This window comes from Ambystoma mexicanum, chromosome 1p (assembly GCF_040938575.1).
Source record: "Ambystoma mexicanum isolate Mex_15411 chromosome 1p, UKY_AmexF1_1, whole genome shotgun sequence".
NCBI classification, from domain to species: Eukaryota; Metazoa; Chordata; class Amphibia; order Caudata; family Ambystomatidae; genus Ambystoma; species Ambystoma mexicanum.
Genome location: NC_090921.1, coordinates 301,551,240 through 301,570,045, shown reverse-complemented (window position 1 = coordinate 301,570,045; position 18,806 = coordinate 301,551,240). Strand labels below are relative to the sequence as shown.

The 18,806-nt window shown below is 51.2% G+C and overlaps 1 protein-coding gene across 5 annotated transcripts in view; it reads right to left on the bottom strand.

Moving 5' to 3' along the window:
- The window catches only part of ABCA7 (ATP binding cassette subfamily A member 7), a 2,687,121-nt gene that overhangs the window by 57,187 nt on the left and 2,611,128 nt on the right, over positions 1-18,806 (bottom strand). The window contains exon 50 of one of the 5 annotated variants that reach the window (XR_011303245.1): positions 3,621-3,755. The exons of the other annotated variants lie outside the window; for them this stretch is intronic. The gene's annotated coding sequence lies outside the window, so the exon portion shown is untranslated. The remainder of the gene's footprint in view (positions 1-3,620; positions 3,756-18,806) is intronic. 5 annotated transcript variants of the gene reach the window in all.

The window sequence follows — 18,806 nt, the reverse complement described above, 5'->3', positions numbered from 1 at the left end:
TGACATCATGCCAAGTAGGGACTTGATGGACCTCACCCTGGCCATTTCCATGGTCAACAGCCGTTGTACCTTGCCCAGGATGGCCTTCGTCCTTTCTTCCGATGGTGAAGCCAATCGCGCCACTGTGTTGAGTCTGGCTCCCAGGAACAGAGCGTCTTGCGACGGTACCAGGTGGGATTTTGCGAAGTTGATCGAGAATCCCAGATCCGTGAGCAGTCAGGCGGTCTTCGCTGTGTGATCGATGGCGAGTCCTCTTGACTTTGCTCGGATAAACCAATCGTCCAGATAGGGTTATACGTGGATCCCCTGCAGGCGCAGTCGCGCCGCCACCGGTGCCAGGCATTTAGTGAAGACCCTCGGCGGCGACTTCAAACCGAAGGGTAGGGCCTTGACGACGACGATGTCCTCCGGTCTTGCTGCGGCCTCTGTAGGCCTCCTGCGGTGATGAGCGGGCCGCTTGGCGGTACGACGCGGAACCGCCACCAAATCCTTTGGAAGCCCTTAGAGACTTGCCTCCGGGGGTCCGAAAGGACGGCCGTCGTCGATGAGAACCCAAGGCCTGTGCCCTCTCAGTGTCCGCCTTGATGGCCTGCAGTGACTCGTCCACTGCCTGGCCAAACAGGTTGTTCCCATCGAAGGGCATGTCCAGTACCCTGGTCTGAACGTCCTGACCGAAGTCGGTGGCCTTGAGCCAACTGCCTCGGCGAAGGCAAACGCTGTTGCCCATCTGGCGAAACTCGGTGTCAACGATGTCCGTGGCCACTGTGATGGCGTGATCCGACACCACCTCGCCTTCCTGTAGTATTTCAAGGGCCTCTGCCCTCTTGTCATCTGGCAGGAAATCCAGGAGGGGAGCAATCTTGAACCACAGCTCCCTGTCGTAGCGTGCCACGATCACAAGGGCTTTGGCCGCTTTGATGACTCGTCGTCCCATGGCGTCCAGCTTCTTCCCCTCGCCATCCGGTGGGGAAGTGGAAGTTGATGCCGTCGCCCCTGCCGATTTCTTCTTGGCTGCCGCGGAGACAACTGAATCCGGGGACGGCTGAGCTCTGAGGCACATCGGGGCGGAATCTGGGACCTGGTACTACTTCTCATACCGGTCCCTCTTTGCAGGAGCCGTGGACGGGTTCTTGAGCAGTGACAGTCCTTCGTCCCAGATATCGTCCAGTAACGGTACTGAGAGGACGGTGGTCAGTAAAAAGGCCGAAAACATAATACCGAATGACAAAAATCTCGAAAACAAAATCTCGAAAAAAAAAAATATTGATTGATTGATTGATTTATTTATTTATTTATGTGTTTTTGGGGTCAGGTAAGTAAAAAAAGGGTTAAAATAAAAAAAAATAGAAAAAAAGGGGGTTTGGGGGGGGAACCCCCCCATTTCGAGAAAAAAAAACATCATAAAAAAAAATTCGTTATTTTTTTTTTCGGACTTTTTGTTTCGAGATTTTTGTTTTCGAGATTTTTTTATTCGGTATTATCACTATGAACCTGAGAGGACGGTCTTCCTCTTGGCCTCCCGTCGTTGGTAGAGAAAACCCTCCTTCTTCTGCTCTTCGGGGGAAAAGCTGGAAAAGCTCCGATGCCCTGGCGATCATGGTGTGAAAGGAGCCAATTTCGTCAGGCGGGGAGGCCCGGGCAGGGGGTGATGGGAGATCCGTCCCATCGTTACCACCGTCGTCGTCCGTCCCCGTCGTCGCCATGTCTGTTCCCGTCTCATATCTTAGTGGAGGGGAAGGAGGTGAAGGCTGGTAAGGAGGGGGAGGATGGATTCGCCTCCGCTTGTTCGGTGGGCTCCCCGACCGTCCAGGCACCGCTGGATCGTCCGCTGGGGGTAAGGGCAACCTTGTCCTTATCTCCGTACACAGGGTCTGGATAGCCATCAACCTTGTCCTTATCTCCATACACAAGGTCTGGATAGCCATCAAGATTGCTCCTGAGTTGTCCTGTGGCATAGGCATCAGTTGTAACGGGAGCCACGGCTGGGGCGTGGGGTCCTCCGTCTCTTCCACGGCCCGTGGCTCGTCGGCTCCACCGTTGCTCTCTACGTCCACCTTGTCGGGATCCCTCCCGTAGGACCGGACTTCCTCGAACTTCTTGTCCAGGATCTTTTTGACGCTAGCCGGCTCATCTTCGGATGTGGTATCTGTGTCCGTTATGGCTACCGTGCCCCCCCTCTCTCTCCCAGGGTTTCACGGTGGTCTTCTCGATAGGATGAAAAGATGATTCCCTCTGGGGTGGCAGGGAAAGTCTAGGCCCAGAAGAAGCCTCTACTTGGGTATCCTCCACAAACTTCGACAGGGCCGCCATGACTCCTTCAATCGAGGCCTTCGCCGGGTGAATAAGGGCCTTCACGACCTTGGGCGCGTCTGGGGCCTTCACCTTCAGGGGAGGGTCACCACTTCCCACCCCCAAACCCCATTGGCTTTCTCTGTCGGGATCGACCGGGACTTCTCCCGAAGCTTACCCGGGTTCTCCGATTTCCTTTTCCCCGAGCCAGAGCGTTGGCTCGTGGTTGATGGCGTCGGGGACATCGCGCCCTGCCTGGCAGCCGAGGAGCCCGAACCAATGGCGCTCCCGGTGCCCACGGACTTGCAGTGTTTTGCCTTTTGTTGGGCCCCCGTCGCCCGAGAGCCCTCAAAGGTCTTAGAAGACCGCTCGGACTTCTTCTTCTCACCTGCTGCTGGGCTCTTCCCTTCCAGCCAGTTAGTGAGTCAAGTCTGACGGTCCTTCAATGTCCGGGAGGACATGTTCTTCCAAAACGCGCAGTCCTCCTCCATGTGAGATTTGTCGTCGTGAAGGCAGTAGAGGCACCGGGAGTGCTCATCCTCCTTAAAGACATTCTGTAATCCACATCCAGGGCAGTTCCTAAACAGCTTGGATCCAGCAGGCGTCGTGTCTCCTTTGTCCTGGGCAGAGTAGGCCTCAAAGATCTTTCGAATCCTTCAAGAAGAGAAACTCAATGAAAATTCGCCCTTGAGGGGCGTAGAAAAATTCCAAAATGGATCCCCGTTGATCGTAAGAAGAATCGATGGAGCTTGAGGCTCGAATTGACCAAAAAATAAGAGAAAACGAGTTCCGAAACGAAACTGAAACAGATTTTTTCTTTACTGAGGATTCCCAGCCTGACGACAGGGAATATTCATGAGCATGTGAATCCATGCCAGACCCCATGCTGGAGAATATAAGGGAATCATGCTGACTGATTATGGCCCAACACATGGGGAAGTTACAAGAGGTAGCCCAGACCCACCTACAGCAGTCCCAAAGGATGCAAGAAAGAACCTTCCAAACAGGGGATAAAGATATGGTGTTGCTGGCCACCTCCGAAAAGAAGCTGTTGGCCACATGGAGAGGACTCTATGTCATAGACAAGGCCGTGGGACCGGTTAACTATAGGGTGCTACAGGAGGACTGAAGACACCTGGTACAGAGATACCACATAAACCTCCATAAACAATGACACAAACCATCAATAGGAGTGGTGACGATGAAGACAGAAACTCCAGAACCCAGAGAGATGCATTCTGAAAGTACAGGCATTGATAAAAGGTTTTAACATCAATACAGAATTGGACGCTGACCAAAGAAGGCCATTAGACATTCTGCTCAACACTTACCAGGAAACCTTATCAATCCCACCAGGGGAGAGCAAGGAAGTAGCCCATAGTAACACCACCATACACAGTCGCACCATCCAGTTACGGCCTTACCTCATACCAGAGGCACAGAAAGTGGCAGTCAACCGAGAAATCCTAAACATGATGGAGATAATCAAGACATCAACAAGAGAGAGGTGTTTGATGGGAGCATTAGGTTTTGCATGGATTTTAGAAGGATAAATAACATTTCAAATTTCAAGGCAGTATCCCATGCTCCATGTAAATGATCTACTGGAACGCCTAGGGCAAACTTAATGCATAACCCCCATCTACCTCATAAAAGGATATTGGCAGATACCATTATGAATAGCAGAAGAGGAAAAACTGCATTAGTCATCCTCAGCGGTTTATACCAGTTTACAGGATTACCCTTCATTTTGCGTGGGGCACTTGTGACCTTCCGGAGACTCATAAACATAACACTACAAGGACACAAGGAATGCGTAGCAGCACCTTGATGACATCCTAGTGTACAGCCCCAATTGTGAGAGCCATCTCATACACAAAGGTCGGATTCTAATAAAAACTGGGTTTAAGATTAACCCAAAGAAGAGCACTGTGGGAGACCCACATACCAAATATCTCAGCCATTAAGTGGGAAACTGTGGGACAAACTCAAAGGCATAAACTGGATGCCCTTTCCTACATCCCCTAAAGACGTTTGTGTCTTCTTGGGATTTGTCAGATACTATTGGCAATTAATCCCTCATTTTGCAACCATGGCAGCACTTCTGATGGCGCTGTTGGAGAAAAAGACCTACAGGCACGATACCTCAGGGGAGTAATGGGCGATTTAGGCCTATAATGCCAATAAGATTGCCCTCGATGTAAATGCCACCCTACATTGTCTGGATTTTATGGCACCTTTTATTTACATATGGACGCCTCAAGGACTGGTTTGAGGACTGTCCTTCTTAAAGGGAAGGGTGTTGTGGAACACCAGTTCTTTTTATCAGCCAGAAACTGTTACTTCACAAGACTAAGTACGCCACCATCAGAAAGGAATGTTTCACTGTCAAATGGGCTATTGAGACACTGCAATATTATTTGTTGGGTCGTCATTTCACCCTTGTCGCGGACTATGACCCTCTGATTTGGATCACTCGACACAAGGACATTAATCTGTGTGTCCTGGGATGGTTTCTGGCTCTACATCACTTTTCATTCACAACGACCCACTTGTCTGGCCGGTTGCAGTCCCAGGCTGACTTTCCTTCCCATTCATGTTCCCTGCATGATCATTAGGGCTTGGGGAGGGGGATAGGTGGCGGACCTTCAGCCAACTACGGCAGACTAAAAGATCGTCATGGAGGAGAGAGCGAGAGCCCGCCATCGAAGTGACACCTGCGATTAAGGAGACAGTGCTAATGGTGCGGGCACCACCAGCCAAGGAAGCCACAGCAAAAAGCACAGGTGCCTGTCGGGGAACCGTGACAGCTACTACCAGGGCAGATGACATCACAGGCATGGACATCGAACCGGCACCGGGCTTCCCACCGACCGGTGAAACTGCTGTATCCAGGGCAGCCCAGCCTCACACCAGTGGCTTCTGCTCGGGCGATGTCGGCCCGGAGAGAGAGAGAGAGAGAGAGAGAGAGAGACCAGGGGAAAGGTGAACGGATGGAGCTACGTGCCTCTGTGAACATGGCGTATGATGGAGGGGCGGGGCTTCTTTCCTGCTTCCCAGCAGGTCACAGGGGAGGATGGGACTTGGAGATAAAGGAACAGCATTGGTGCAGCAGACAAGAATGGGGGAGGGGCAAGGAGGATCCAATCTGGAGACTGGGATTTAAAGTGTAGGCATAAAAAGAATGTACGTTCACTTCTTATGTTGCAGGAAGCAGATGTAGGGCAGAAGGAACCGGAGGTATACACCTGGGCCTATTGAACACTGTAGAAGTCCTGATGCCCAAACCTTCTACAACCACAAGCGGAAGGGAGTGTCGGAGGACTCCTACCCAGGCACGATGAATCAGGAAAGCGGAAGGAAAACCTTCCTGACAGGAAAGGGAATAGACAAAACACATATGAAGTTTCCCTGAAACCTGAATAATGGAAAATAAAGACAGGTATTTTTGAGCATGGTACTTAAAATGGCATTATGAGGTAAACAAATAAATGTGCACGTGAGGGCACCGAGAAAAACAGCAGACAGAACTTTGTTTGCTGCCACTAGCCTATCGTAGGCTCTTCAAAAAGGTAAATAAATGTAACTACAGAAAAAGGAAAAGGGATTCAAATGACCCATGTAGCACTTCAATGGAATGTGATGTGTGCTACAGACAAACAATACAGGAATCACGCACAGGTAATAGAGTCCCTCTGCACTACAGACCTTATAGGCTGATCAGTACCCCCAAAATAAGTGTGTCGAGCAAGGGAAGTAAAGCAAAAAGTCTTTACTTACCTCCAATAGTCCGTACAGTTTCCAGCAATAGCAAATGTAGGGGTTCCATTGATATCAATGGAAGGAAAGTTGCAAAAAGAAAACTATTTCCTAACAACTATGATGAAGGAGAAGGACTGTCGATGGAAAAGGACGCAAACATAGGGAAAGGACTGTGATGAAGAAGGTTTATGATTAGGGACAAGGACTATGACAAAGGATAAGGACAAGGACAAAGGATTAAGGTGAAGGACTAGGATGCAGGATCACGATGGAAGAGGACTGTGACAAAGGCTAAGGACTATGAAGGGGACTATGTTGAATGGCTATTATGAAAAATAATGACTGATGACGGATGGGTGCGTTATGTTAATATTGTTTTCACACTCCGCCAAATCACCACCATAGTAGTCTCAGAGCACCTAAGCTTGTCCAAGAGTTGGCTTATTGGGCACCTGGCAACACACAGACCCTGCAGAAGGACAAGGAGCAGGGTAAAATTAAGAGAATGGGAAAGATGGGATTACTGGCAATGTTCCCTCTAAGCTGTACACGTGTGCGCTTGCCCAGCTTCCTTCTGGGTGCCGTTCAGAAGAATTTTAGCAGAGCACACAGACAATCCCCCACCTATTCAAATAAGATTTAATACGACACAAGCCACAGCAGGTGCCTAATATTTGCTTTCTCTCAAAGTGAAGCTACATTATATTAACTATACTTGATATTCTGATGTAACCTATTGACATTGCCCTACTATGCAAGCTTGACCTTAAAAACCTAAATCTCTAAAAATAGAATACACTGACACAAGGTTAAAAATGAATATGAAAACATGGCTACATGAACAGAAGATATAACCAAGATATGTCTGCACACATTAACTAAATTATCTTCCCTCCCCACCCACGATCCTATTCTTGACTCTACTACACTTATACCATATGACTCGAACTCTGCCCCTGGCCACATTCAGATGTTACCAGACAACCTTGTACTCTGCCTACTCTAGCTCAGCAAAAGGATACCAGACTTAGATACAAGTCTTCGTTTAAATTATAATATGAATGGCGTTCAAGCACAAACATTTCTGTTACTCATGGTGCCTTAGTAAAAGCATTACCACATTATGTAACTCGAGTGGCAGCTCAAATATCGGCTACGAACCGTAAGTAAGCAAGCTAATAGGATATTTAACCTCATCCCATGCTTCCTATTCTTTGTACACATGTCAGACAAGTACTTTGAAGAGCCCGCCCTTGCAAGTTAACGCATTATAAAACTCAAATATTAATTTGCCCTATAAGGATTTTGAGAAGGCAAATGCCATGCTCAGCGTCTCCTACTTAAGCATTGCTAACTTTACCCTATGAGTTGAGAGCAACATTGCAATAGCATTTACTTGGCCTGTAAGGGATTATTGGTAGGGAGTCGGTCAGGCATTATTCACATATAAAATTAGGGCAACTATATTCAGATAACTAGAATGCTTTTCACACAATCTGCAACCTTTCAAAGTTTTCAGAGTTCCATGGGGCATAGACCTTAACAAATGATATGTTAACTCTCTGCTATACAAAAATGGTTTCACTGAGCACATGTCGAAACGTACTCAACAATTGAAAGGTGGGATATGTTGGAAACAATCTAGTATGCACTTCATAGTAATTATGCAGATTTATGACATTTTCTTAAACTGCACATAATATCACGAGGCTTTAAATTGGATTTGCTTGCAAAGTATTGTTGGTATGCAAATATCCCAGTTGGAGTTTTACTTCTACAATCCCTCACTTTTTACAGAGCCCTGTCAACTAATATTGGAGGCTAGCACAGGAGCCAGTGAGGGGAACGGGCAGAAGAGAACAGGAGAATACTCTTTCGGGGTGAAGAATCAATCAGCAACGTTAAAAAAAAACAGTAGAATACTCTTTCGGGGTGAAGAACCAATCAGCAACAATAAAAAAACAAATCAGATGTTTTGGCAGTACTGTACAGTGAAGGAAAAGTGTTTGTTTGCTCAAGGCTAGGAAACTATAGTAATAGCCTAAGAAACGGCACCTTCTATTTCTTTGTATGCTCAGCTGCTGAGGACACTTCAATATACTCGTGGGTTTGCATGGATTGCTTCTAGCATCCCAATGCTTCCTGTGCAACTGATAACAATGAATTTAAGAAGAGGGGTCCCTAGTTAAAGAAGGAGGTACTCAATATGTTGTAACTGTGAGCATTTCTACTATTAACTTAAAGGGCAAATTTATGTGATTTTCTTCAACAGGGTGCCAGAACAAACCTTGTTGATTTTTGTCTAGGCTCTGGTGATCAAGGGTGGGCAAAACTATAGGCTGTATTATGTGCCCTGTAATTTCACTTCCTATGTCAGGGTTACAATCAGGGCTCTGATACGATTTTACTCCATACATGGAATCAAAAGATTTTTCAGGGAGTAAGAAAGTAATTGGCTTTGCCAGTAGGGCTATTTCATGGATATTGAAATGGAACAAGTTACTTACCTGTAACTGTTGTTCTCCAGCATGGGTCTGGCATGGATTCACATGCTCATTAATATTCCCCGTCGTCAGGCCGGGAATCCTCGGTATAGAAAAAAATCAGTATCAGTTTCGTTTCTGATCTGTCTTTCTTAGTAGTAACCAATCACTGGTCTCTGGGTCATACTGCCCCCAGCCAATGACTGCCCTCTCCCTAAGCCCCGTCTCTGGCAGCCATCCTCAGATTTGGTAGTATGTAAAGTGGAAGTATGACCAAGTGAAGAGCCGCAGAGGGGTAGGCAGGAGGGTTTGCATGTGAATCCATGCCAGACCCATGCTGGAGAACAACAGTTACAGGTAAGTAACTTGTTCCGTCTCCAGCATGGGGTCTGGCATGGATTCACATGCTCATGAATAAGAGAATACATAGCAGTACACACATGCACAACCACGGGAGGTGGCAACAGGCTCAACATTAAGCAATACAACAACTCAACATTAAGCAACTCTTACCTCCTCACCAGGCTCACCTTAGGCGAACAGGTTGCGCAGCACTGCTTGGCCGACCCTGGACTCCTCCCTGGAGTCCCGATCGACGCAGTAGAATCTTGTGAAGGTGTGCGTCAACCTCCACGTCGCAGCCCTGCAGATGTCTAGCAGGGGCACCCCAGACAGGAACGCCGTGGTAGCAGCGATCGCTCTGGTCGAATGGGCTCTCGGACGCCCGGGCAGCGGTCGGTTTGCCAACCGGTGACAGTGCATGATGCAGCCGGAGAGCCATCTGGAAATGGAAGTCTTCGAGAGAGCCTTCCCTTGATTCACAGTCCCAAAGTTCACAAACAGCTGTGACGTCTTCCAAAAACTCAGCGCTCTAGCTACATCCAGCGAGTGCAAAGTCCTCTCGGCCGGCAACGGGAAGAAAACTGGCAACACCAAGGGCTCGTTGAGGTGGAAGTCCGACGGCACCTTGGGCATAAAGGAGGGGTGCGTCCTCAGCACCACCCTCGTGTCATGAAAAGTCAAGTATGGAGGCTTGCAAGATAGGGCCTGGATCTCTCCCACTCGTCGTGCGGAGGTGATGGCCACGAGGAAAGCTGTCTTCCATGACAGGAACTTCAGAGGCGCCGAATGCGTAGGCTCGAATGGGGCCCCCATGAGCCTGGTCAGCACCACATTAAGCTCTCACGCCGGGGCAGGAGCCTTCACCGGCGGAAATTATCGGAATAGTCCCTTCATGAATTCTTTCACCAGGCGATGAGACCACAAGGACGCCCGTCCCGCAGTCCTGGTATATCGGGAGATTGCAGCCAGATGTATTTTGATGGAGGCGTGAGCCAGTCCAGCTTTGGCCAGCGACAGTAGGTACGGCAGTACTTGAGGGGCCGTAATCCGCAGAGGGTTAATCTTCTGTGCACGGCACCAGACAGAGAACCTCTTCCATTTAAGTCCGTAGCACTTGAGAGTTGAGGACGCCCTGGCCTTTGCAAGAACCTCTCTGCAGTCGGCCGGGATGTTGTCCCCTCCAAACTCTAGTGCTGCAGGAGCCAGGCCTGCAAGTTCAGCGACTCCGGGTTCTGGTGAAGAATGGCGCCTCCTTCTCTGGAGGGAAGGTCTGCGTCCGTCGGCAGCTTGACTGGTGTGGACGTTGACAAGCCCAGAAGGTCCGGGAACCAGATCTGTCTCGGCCACGCCGGTGCGACTAGGATCATCCTGCACCGGGACCTCTTGAGCTGGTTGATGAGCCGGAGCAGCAACGGCAGCGGAGGGAATGCATTAAGAAATAGGCCGTCCCAGGGGAACGAGAAAGCATCGCCCATGCTCCTCGGCTGGGGGAACCTGCTGGCGAACCTCCGGCACTTGGAATTCGTCGCCGTCGCGAAGGGATCGATTTGGGGTTCGCCCCATCGTCGGAAGAGCCGATCCACTTGATCCTGGCGTAGCTCCCACTCGCGGCAAGAGCGCAGCTCCCTGCTGAGTGAGTCAGCGATCATGTTTTTTTATCCCTGCCAGATGAAGAGGCACCAGAAACATCCGTTGGGCGATGGCCCAATGCCACAGATCCTGGGCTTCCTTGGATAGGGCCAGGGACCTGGTCCCGCCCTGCTTCCGGATGTAGAACATCGTGGTGGTGTTGTCGGTGAAGATCCTCACCCACCTTGCCCTTGAGGGACGGAAGAAAAGACCTGAGGGCCCAGAACACTGCGCGGAGCTCCAAAATGTTGATGTGGAGTGACTTCTCCTCCGGGAGCCAAAGGCCTCTCGCGTGAAGATCTCCGGAGTACGCTCCCTAACCTTCCAGGGAGGCATCCGTCGTCACCGTCACCTGGTGAGCTGGGATCTGAAAGTCCGTGCCCGCCGCCAGATGGGAGCGGGTACCCCACCACCGGATCGCCTGACGGAACGTCTCGTTGAGAGGGATCCTGTCCTCGAAGCTGCCCGTCGACTGGACCCAGCGGGCGTCGAGGAACTCTTGCAAGGGGAGCATCCGAAGTCTGCAAAGGCGCACCAGATAAATGCAGGAGGACATCATCCCGAGGAGGGACTTGATAGATCTTACACTGGCTGTGTCCATGGCCAGCAGACGGTGCACCTTGCCCAGAATGGTCCTGGTCCTTTCTTCCGACGGCGAAGCCAGCCGCGCCACTGTGTCGAGCTTGGCTCCCAGAAACAGGGCGACTTGCGACGGAACCAGGTGGGATTTTTGAAAGTTGATGCAGAATCCCAGGTCCGTGAGCAGCTGGACGGTCTTCGCAGTGTGCTCCACGGCGAGTTCCCTCGTCCTTGCCCGGATGAGCCAGTCGTCCAGGTAGGGGTAGACGTGGATCCCCTGTAGGCGCAGCCGCGCCGCCACCGGTGCAAGGCACTTGGTGAACACCCTGGGTGCCAACTTCAATCCGAACGGGAGGGCCTTGAACTGGTAGTGCCGCCCTTGGACCACGAACCTGAGGAACTTTCGGTGTCTTTTTAGAATGGGGATGTGGAAGAACGCATCCTCCAAGTCCAACGACGACAGGAAATTGCCCTCCTCCAGCTGTCCCAGCACGTGCTGGAGGGTGACCATACGGAACTTCTGCGCCTTGATGCACTTGTTCAGTCGTCGTAGGTCCAGGATGGGGCGCCATCCTCCTGTCTTCTTTTTTATGAGGAAGTACCTTGAGTAAACTCCGGAGTCCCGAAGCCTCTTTGGGACGAGCTCGATGGCACCCTTCTTGAGCATCGCCCTTACTTCCAACAGTAGTTGAGGGACGTGATTTTCCTTCCTGGCCACGGGTGGAACGCGACGGCACTTCTTCTGAAACTCGAGGGCGTGCCCTTGGGCCAGGGCGTCCAGCACCCAGCGGTCGGTGGAGATGGGCTCTCACACGCTGACGAACCTCGCCAGCCGGCCTCCCACCGGGGTGCTTCGGCGGGGGCCCGACCCCACGGTCGGTTCAATCTTGTTTGGAGGCCGCTTTGCCTCCTTGACCTCCCTGTCGACGACGACGGGCAACACCTGACTTGCCGCGTCCCCTGTAGGCTTCCTGGGACGAAGATCTTGCCGTTTGGCGGTAAGTGGAGGAGCCACTGCCGGATCCCTTGGAGGCACCTTGTCTGCCTCTGGAGCTCCGAAAGGACGGCCGTCGTCGTTGGAGCACTCCCAGTGCCCGGGCAGTCTCTGTGTCCGTCTTGATGGCCTGAAGGGACTCATCAACCGCCTTCCCAAACAGGTTATTCCCGTCAAAGGGCATGTCCAAAACCTTGGTTTGTACGTCCTGGCGGAAATCCGTGGCCTTGAGCCATCCTCGTCGTCTCAAGCAAACGCTGTTGCCCAACTGACGGAAACCGGTGTCGGCGACGTCCGTAGCCACCGTGATGGCGTGGTCCGAAGCAATGTTCCCCTCCTGTAGGATTTCAAGGGCCTCAGCCCTTTTGGCGTCCAGAAGGAAGTCTAACAGAGGGGCGATTTTGAACCACAACTCCCTGTCGTAGTGGGCTACGATAGCCAGGGCGTTGGCCGCCTTGATAGTCGTCGCTGCGGATGAGATGATCCGTCGTCCCATCGTGTCCAACTTCCTGCCCTCGCCGTCCGGCGGGGAAGTTGATGTCGAGGCCGATGCCCCCCCCAGCTTTCTTCTTTGCCGCCGCCAAGACGACCGAATCCGGGGTAGGTTGTGCCCGAAGGCACAAGGGGGCAGCGTCGGGGACCCGGTACTCCTTCTCGTACCTTTCCCTCTTTGCCGGCGCCATGGCAGGGTTCTTGAGGAGGGCGAGCCCCTCATCCCAGATGTCATCAAGAAGCAGTACGGCGAGGACCGTCTTCCTTTTAGCCTCGCGCCGTTGGTAAAGGAACTCTTCTTTCTTCTTTTCTTCTGGGCAGAGCTGGAAAAGCTCGGATGCCCTGGAAATCATGGCATGAAAGGATCCGATCTTGTCGGGCGGGGACGCCCGAGCAGGGGGTGACGGGGGACACGTCCCGTCGTCGCCTCCGTCGTCATCTGTACCTGTCATAGCCGTGTCCGTGCCTGTATCATCCCTGTGGGTAGTAGACCGGGGGGGAAGGCAGAGCAGGCCGCAGAGGTGGGAGAGGTGGCGTAGGATGTGTCCTCCTCCTCTTATGCGGTGGACTCTCCGAAGGTCCTGGCTCTGGTTCCCCCGTCGGGTCTGGCTCAGGTACCTCCGTCGGGGGAAGGGGCAACCTTGTCCTTATATCCGAGCAGAAGGACTGAATCGCTGACAAAATGGCCACTGAAGTGTCCTGCGGCGCCGGAAACGATGGGCGCGAGGGCTCATGAGGAGCCTTGTCGGCGACACCGTCGATGTCGTCGTCGCCCTCGTCGGGATCCCTCCCGATGGGCTGGGCCTCTTCCACGACTTTGATGAGCTCTTCTTCAGAGGTCGTGTCCGTATCCATGATGGCAACCAGCCCCTCCCCCACCTTTTCCAACGAGGACTTTGTGGGGGTCTTCTCAAACGGCCTGAAAGACGACTCCCTCCGCGGTGGCAGGGAGACTCTGGGTCCTGAGGGCTCCTCCTCTGGTGTAGCATCCACAGGCTGAGCCAGGGCCGCAGCGACATCCTCAATCGAGGTCTTAGCAGAGTGAATTAAGGCCATCGCCACCTTCTGGACGCCTGGGGCCTTCACCTTGGAGGGAGGGTCCGAGCCTCGCTCCCCCTCTGCCAGAATCTTCGAGATCGACCGGGGCCTCTCCAAAAGCTTCGCCGGGTTCTCGGACTTCCTCTTACCCGAGCCAGAGCGTTGGCTCGTGGTTGATGGCGCCGGGGAGGGTGCACCCTGCCTGGCAGCCAAGGAGCCCGACCGTTCGGTGCTCCCAGTGCCCGCGGACTCGCGGTGCTTAGCCTTTTGTTGGGCCCCCGTCGCCGGGGCGCCCTCGCAGGACTTAGAAGACCGCTCGGACTTCTTTTTCTTCTTCTCGCCTGATGGGCTCTTCCCTTCCAGCCAGTTGGCGAGACGGAGGTGGCGATCCTTCATGGTCCGCTCCGACATGTTCCCACAAAACGCACAGTCCTTCTCCGTGTGCGTCTTGTCCTCATGGAGACAGTAGAGGCATAACGAATGCTCGTCCTCCTTGAAAACATTCTGAAGCTGGCATCCAGGGCAGGTCCTGAACAGCTTCCCGGGCGTCGAGCTTCCTTTCTCCTGGGCTATGTCCGGGGTAGGCCACAGAACTTCTGGAATCCTCCAAAAGCGTAACTCGACAAAAACTTCACCCTTGAGGGGCGTAGAAAACTCCGAAACGGATCCCCGTTGATCGGATCTAGAAACGGTGGAGTGTCATGATGCCTACCTCCAAGGAGCCAGGCCGGGCCCAGCAACCCCAGAGGCAGACATCATTTTCCCCAGGGAAGTCTCAGCGGGCCCAAGTCGGGGCCCTTTGGACTCAGTCCTGGCGCCTTAGGCGCCAGGCTCATAGCGGACCCCAGTCCTGGCGCCTTAGGCGCCAGGCTCATAGAAGAGGATATGTGTTTAAGTGCTTGGGTGCACACTTACCTGATGCAGACCTTGCTGCTTCATCCAGGCCCTCTTGAGGCCTGAATGGGACTACTTTACCTGTAGGACTACTTCACCACCCGGGTGTGGTCGGGGAAGGATACATACCTGATTGGTGGAAGGATACATACCAGGAACTTCTTCCAAGGCTATTTAAACCCCACCCGAACAGCCACACGTGCTTCGCGTTGTTCTGCACCTAGCAGCTGGACGTTCACCGTGTCAGCACCTGCATCCTGACTTCAGCCACGCCTGCCAGCACACTGGAACACCTGCAAGGGGAGAAAGGAAGAGAATAGGAGAAGAAAAGCCCTTACCTACTAAATCTGCATCCCGGAGTCATTTCTCCAACGGCCCTGAAAAGGAAGACATCATTTTAAAGGCATTTTGTTTCGATCGCTGCAGCGCTGCATTTTACTCACCTTTGCAAGGCGCTTCCATCTTCAGCAGCGATCTTCCGGATTCAGCTACGCCCCGGCGCCTAGAGGAAAAAAGACAAGAACAAAGGTGAAGGGAGAAAAGGAATAAGGAAAGCTCAGTTTCCTTTTAAGTCTTACCTGTTGGATTATTCCCACTGCATTTCGGGTCCTGCCGCTTCCTGGCATCTCCGGACCCCGGCCCCTATGGGGAAAAAAGACAAAGACATTGAATGAGCGAATGCAAAGACATTACCTGAGCGCTCATCCAGAGCTGTTTCACTTCGGGTCGGCGCCATATCTCCGGCACTCCGAACCCCGGCCCCTAAGGGGAAAAAGACATAAGCATTAGCGCTTGCTGCAATTAGACAACGAACATTATTATTAAGCTTGAACTTTTGAACAGAACTTTTACAGCGCCTTACCTGAACAGTCAAGCTTACCTGAACTCCCATCAATCCTCAATCCAGTGAAGTAACTGGGTTTCAACGCGCCCCTGCATCAGAAGCAGGATGGAGAGCTCATCCTTCCAAACCATAAGGTGAGGCTTCACGGGGAATCGTGGAGGAGGTATCGTGGAGGGTTGGAAGGGAGTGGGAGGCTTGAGCATTGTTCCACAGTTGGTAATACTCCCTTTTCACGCACAGGAGGGTATCCAACGAGCCAGGGAAGCCAGAATAGAGGGGACCTTCCTGTCCATCTTCAGAGTTCTGCGCCTTCGACGCCGCGCCACCGTGGGAACCAGGTGAGCGTTACAGAACGCGAAGCCTTACCACAATTTCCCACCTGGGCGCTGTGGAGACTTCCGAGACAGATCAGCTGGCCCATCTTTTAGGGGAATTACGGGCAGAAGTGCACTCAGCCCGCCAGGAGACTAATGCTCTCAGAAGGGAACGAATCCTATCCAAGTAAAGAACTGATGATCTGGCCAAAAGGTTATTGCAGGGCCAGGCAGAGCACACTCCTTTACCTGTTTCCGGAGATATTTCTACAACAATGGGTTCGAATAACCCGGTACAAATCAATCTACCTGGACACATGCCTTTGGCCCCGCCGGAACGTTTTGCGGGGGATCCCAAGAAATATGCCGTTTTTATGAACCAATGCCGTTTACACTTTTTATGCAGGCCCGGGGCCTTCCCCAACGACCAGACCAAAGTAGCCTTTGTACTATCTTACCTCAGTGGCTGTGCTGCCGATTGGTCTATTCCATTGGTAAATCAGGATGATCCCATTCTCCGGGATTTCCAGGGCTTCCAGGCCAGCATGGAAAGATTGTTCGCTCGACACTCGCAGGGACAGGCCTTTGACAACGAACTGCTATCCTTACGACAAGGTAATCAGGATCTTTTGTCCTATATCGCCACCTTTAATAGACTAGTTGTGGAAACCGGATGGCCTGAAAATAAAAGGATCACATTGTTTCATCGAGGCCTGCGCGGAGAGCTTAAAGATGTTATAGCTCAGATAGTAGATCCACAGCAGGCCTGCGCAGACTACATAGACTTAGTGGTTCAACTTGATCACAGACTTCAAAATAGAAAAGCAGATCGGCTCAGGTATGAAACCAGAGTACCTATCAAGACCCACGTTAACTCCAAGAGTACTGACGTTTCCGAACCTATGCAAATTGGCAGTGTTAAAGGACCATTAACGCAGAAGGAACGAGAGAGAAGGCGACAAATGCAACTTTGTCTGTATTGCAGAACTTCCGGTCACTTTCTTCAAAGTTGTCCAGTTAAACCACCCAAGAAGGTGGTTGGAGCCACTGATAACGAGTTATTGACACTTGGTTCGGGAAACGACCTAGACCGACAAGCGTAGGGGTCCGCTTGCCGAGCTTGAAAACAAACTCTTTGACCTTGCATTTTGTCATGCCAATGGTGCTTGTGAACCCAAAACAGCCTCAGCAGTTGCATGCTATAAAAGCATACATAGACAGTGGAGCTATTGGAAATTACATAGACCGTGAATTGGCTTCCAGGATTAAGCTTCCTCTCCGCCCGAAAGTAACCCAAGATGTAATTACTACAGTTGATGGAACCGAAATAGCCTCAGGGCCTGTAATGCATTCCACAGTTGAAATCACTCTGGTGGGTCAGGACGGACATCGGGAAGCAATCGTGTTTGATGTGATCAAGGCCTCACAATTTCAAGTACTTCTTGGTATCCCTTGGTTAGAAACACATAATCCGACAATAGACTGGCGAGCAAAGAAGATAACTTTTCCTGATTGTGAACCAACCTGTTACCCAAGGAATCCAGCTATGGGTCTAGCCTCTGTAACTTCCACCCCTGTACAGCTACCATCTGAATACCAAGAATTCCAAGACGTTTTTCAGAAAGAGCAGGCTAACACCTTACCTCCCCATCGATCTTACGATTGCCAAATCGACTAGGTACCCAATGCACAACTACCTTGTAGCAGGATTTATGCTCTTACTGAACCTGAGAACCTGCATTTGCGCCAGTATTTGGATCAATACCTGGCCAATGGCTTCATTCGCCCATCAAAGTCACCAGTCTCTTCTGCTTTGTTCTTCGTACCTAAAAAGGAAGGAGACCTTAGGGCCTGTATTGACTACCGCGCCCTAAATCAGATAACGATTAAGAATCGTTACCCTTTGCCCCTGATACCTGAGCTTATCGACCAAGTAAAAGATGCTCGTGTGTACACCAAGCTAGATCTCCGAGGAGCTTACCACCTGGTACGTATAAAAGAGGGCGACGAGTGGAAGACTGCATTCCGCACCGAATTTGGGCTCTTCGAATATCAAGTAATGCCCTTCGGTTTGTGCAACGCACCTGCCGCCTTTCAGTACTTCATGAATGATGTTCTTCGGTAACTTATCGATGTTTGTGTCATCGTTTATATTGACGACATCCTGGTGTATTCCTCCTCAGAATCTGATCACAGAAACCATGTTAGGGCAGTTCTTGAGAAATTGCGCCAGCACAAATTATTTGCCAAGCTCGAAAAATGCGTTTTTCATACCACAGAAGTGGAGTTTCTCGGATTCATCCTGACACCTCAAGGAATCCGAATGGACTCGCGGAAAGTGGACGCCATTCTCAAATGGCCATCTCCTAGCTCTGTGAAGGGAGTGCAAAGCATGCTTGGCTTTGCCAATTTCTATCGAAGGTTCATCCCGGAATTTTCTCGAACTGTTCAACCCATCACAGCTCTACTAAAGAAAAATAAACGCTTTGAATGGACTCTTGAGGCTGAACAAGCCTTTCAGGACCTGAAAACCAAATTCACCTCTGCACCTGTATTGAAGCACCCGCGCCCAGATCTCCCTTACATCGTGGAAACCGATGCATCCAGTTCGGCCATGGGAGCTGTCCTGTCGCAAAGAGACCCAGAAACTAACCAACTACACCCTGTAGCCTTTTGGTCCAGAAAATTCTCTCCACCTGAACTCAATTACGCAATTACCGACAAAGAACTACTGGCTATTAAATCAGCTTTCAAGGCTTGGCGTCACTATCTTCTCGGTGCAAGACACACCATCACCGTAATTACGGACCACAGAAATTTGCAGTATTTAAAGATGGCCAAAGCTCAATCTTCGCGACAACTCCGATGGGCTTTATTCTTTGCGGAATTTGATTTTGTAATTACCTATCGCCCTGGCTGCAAGAATGGTAAGGCAGATGCCTTATCCCGGATAGGCATGGAAGAACCCAATTCGAGTTTAGAACCTGTGCCAATCATACCGGAACAAAGAATTCTGGGCTTGACTTCATTGCAAACCATTGAGGACATCCAAGCTCAAGTAAAACAGCTTTTTGACTCTTCTGCCTTACTGGAATGGAGTCAAAAGGGTCCTCACTACACCGTTAAGGATGATTTACCCTACTTCC